The sequence below is a fragment of the Triticum dicoccoides genome, chromosome 4A (genome assembly GCF_002162155.2).
Source record: "Triticum dicoccoides isolate Atlit2015 ecotype Zavitan chromosome 4A, WEW_v2.0, whole genome shotgun sequence".
Lineage (NCBI taxonomy): Eukaryota > Viridiplantae > Streptophyta > Magnoliopsida > Poales > Poaceae > Triticum > Triticum dicoccoides.
In genome coordinates, this window is record NC_041386.1 from 129,279,478 (window position 1) to 129,282,830 (window position 3,353).

Sequence of the window (3,353 nt, forward strand, 5' to 3'; positions counted from 1 at the left end):
CAATAAACAGGAGAAGACAAGGCAATATGGACTCTTTTGTCAGATCAACAATAATGCATATAATAGCCACTTTAACAGTTTAATTAAGGTCTTCTCCTATCGACCCTCAAAGAAAAGAAATAAAACTATTTACACGGGAAAACTCCCAACAAGAAAAAGAAGAACATGAAATCTTTCTGGGTTTTCTTTTCAATTACTACTACATGCATAGAAATTAAACCTAGCTAAAAGCTACCACTAATTTTTTTTGGTTTTTCTTAAGGTTTATCAAACACACAAGGAGAAAGAATAAAAAGGAAATAAATTAGTATGGATGATACAATGAAAAAGTATGAGCACCGACATCTAGCAATGAGTGCGTGAACATGAATGTAATGTCGGTGAGAAATACGTACTCCCCTAAGCTTAGGCTTTTGGCCTAAGTTGGTCTATGGCCACAGCTGGCCTGGCGGATATCCAAGGTGATAGTTGGGGTTGTGCTATGATGAAGCCTCGGATTGCCACTGGTTGGCAATCACCTCCGGGTCCCACTAATAATCAGACTGTCATGGAGGATGAAATTGTGATTCTGGCTCTGGCTCTGTGGCTGTTGTAGGGTTCCAGTAGGCCTAAATTGCCTCCAACGGAACAAGGTACTTGCCTGCAGATAAATCAAACAAGGAAGGAGCATGCAAGGTAATAATCTCAGGATGATTTTTACCAAATATTAATTTGTACTTAAGAGCCTTTTCCCTACTCTTAACAATAAAATCATGTGCTACCATACTCTTATAATCTAAATAAACAGGAGGCAACAATTTTTCTTCCTTCTCATAATGCCTAATAGGTATGTTAAAATGTGCAGCTAGGCGCGAGGTGAAGATGCCTCCAAAGATGGGGCCCTTAGTACGGTTAAGATTTAACCGCTTTGCAATAATAGCACCCATGCTGACGTATCATCACGAAATAAGGCATGGCACAAAATAACAATATTAGGGGCACTCAGGTTTCCATAGTTTCCTCCCCGAATTAAGCATCTACTAGCAAATATAAGAAAGTAACGTAGAACAGGAAAGTGTATGCTAGTAGTTCATGCGTCGGAAACCTTCCCCGTTTCCCCTACAGTGATGGTATCAATAAACCCATCCACATCGTCACGATGTGGTTCCTCTATGATGCCCTCGAAAGGGATCAATCAAACCCGACAAAAATCATGAAGTGACATCTCCTTATGCTCATCATATAAATAAAACTCCACCGTAGGTGGTGAGCTCCTAGCATGGAAATGAAAGTTTTGCATAAAGATATTGGTGAGTAAGAGATACTATTCGCGTTGGTCGTGGAGGAAGGTGGTGAGGCCTGTACTCTCAGCCAATTCATAGAAATCATCATAAATCCCGGCTGCTCTCAAGAAATCATCACAAGGCCATTCACACGGCCGGACCTCCGCGGTGCAAGGGAGATTATACTTTGGTCTCTTATCCTCCTCACTTTGCTTATCCTTCGAGCTTCAGCTCAATGAGCCCCTCAAAAATCTCTTCATTATTTTCTGAAAAATTCTGAAATTTTTAGTAACTTCAAATAAAAGTAAACAAAACTCAGCAAAATTGATAGCAACTACTCCTACAAGTGCCTAGAGCCAATATCATGCATTAGAACTACTTGGAACCATATAAAATTGACATGCAAGCTTAAGAACATGGTCACCTAGGCAGCACAAATTTGCAATGAATAAAGCACTAGAACAAAAACTAATTGGACCAATGGAGGAGTCACATACCAAGGAACAATCCCCCAAAGCAGTTTTGTGAGAGGTGCCTTGAGCAAAGAGATCGAAAATCGCAGCAAAATGAGCTAGAACTCGTGCTTGAGCTGGCTGGTGATTTTTTTGCGAGGAAGAAGAAGTGTGTGGGTGCAGGAATAAGTGGAGGGGAGCCACTGTGGCCCATGAGGCAGGGGGCACGTCCAGTGGGGGTGGGCGCGTTGTGGACCCTTGTGGGCATGTGCTCGCTCCCCCTGCTATGTTTTCAGTGCCAGATATTCTCAAATATTCCAGAAAAATCATTTTTAAATTTCAGGGCATTTGGAGAACTTTTATTTTTGGGGTATTTTTATATTGCACGGATAATTCAGAAAACAGACAAAAATTACTATTTTTGCTTTATTTAATATAAATAATAGAAAGTAAAAAGAGGGTACAGAAGGTGTGCTTTATAACTTCATCCATCTCATGCTCATCAAAAGGAATCCACTAACAAGGTTGATCAAGTCTTGTTAACAAACTCATTTCGAGTAACATGAAACCGTAGAAATTTCAAATAACACTAGGATACCTCAACGGGGATATGGACATGCCCAACAATAACAATATCATATTTCTTCTTGACAGTAGGAAGAGGAAATTCAAAACCTCCAAAAATAATCGATGGAATTTTTCCAATAGAAATGATACTGTGGACTTGAGGTTGTTTCCTCGGAAAGTGTACCATATGCTCATTACCATTAACATGAAAAGTGACATTGCCTTGTTGCAATCAATAACAGCCCCTGAAGTATTCAAAAAGGGTCTTCCAAGAATAATAGACATACTATCGTCCTCGGGAATATCAAGAATAACAAAGTCTGTTTAAATAGTAACGTTTGCAACTACAACAGGCACACCCTCACAAATACCGACAGGTATAGCAGTTGATTTATCAGCCATTTGCAAAGATATTTCGGTAGGTGTCAACTTATTCAAATCAAGTCTACAATATAAAGAGAGAGGCATAACACTAACACCACCTCCAAGATCACAAAAAGCAGTTCTAACATAGTTTGTTTTAATGGAGCATGGTATAGTTGGTACTCCTGGATCTCCTAGCTCTTTAGGTATTCCACCCTTAAAAGTATAATTAGCAAGCATGGTGGAAATTTCAGCTTCGGGTATCTTTCTTTTATTAGTAACAATATATTTCATGTACTTAGCATAAGGATTCATTTTAAGCATATCAGTCAAATGCATGCACAAAATGATAGGTCTAATCATTTCAGCAAAGCGCTCAAAATCCTCATCATCGTTTTTCTTGGATGGGTTAGGAGGAAAAGGCAAGGGTTTCTGAACCCAAGGCTCTCTTTCCTTATCGTGTTCCCTAGCAACAAAGTCTCTTTTATCATAACGTTGATTCTTTGATTGTGGGTTATCAAGATCAACAGTAGGTTCAGCTTGTTTATCATTATCATTGCTAGGTTGAGCATCAACATGAACATTATCATTAACATTATCACTAGTTTCATGTTCATTATCAGATTGTGTTTCAGCATCAGAAATAGAGGTATCATTGGGATTCTCGGGTGTGTCAATAACATGTTCACTAGAAGCATGCAAAGTCCTA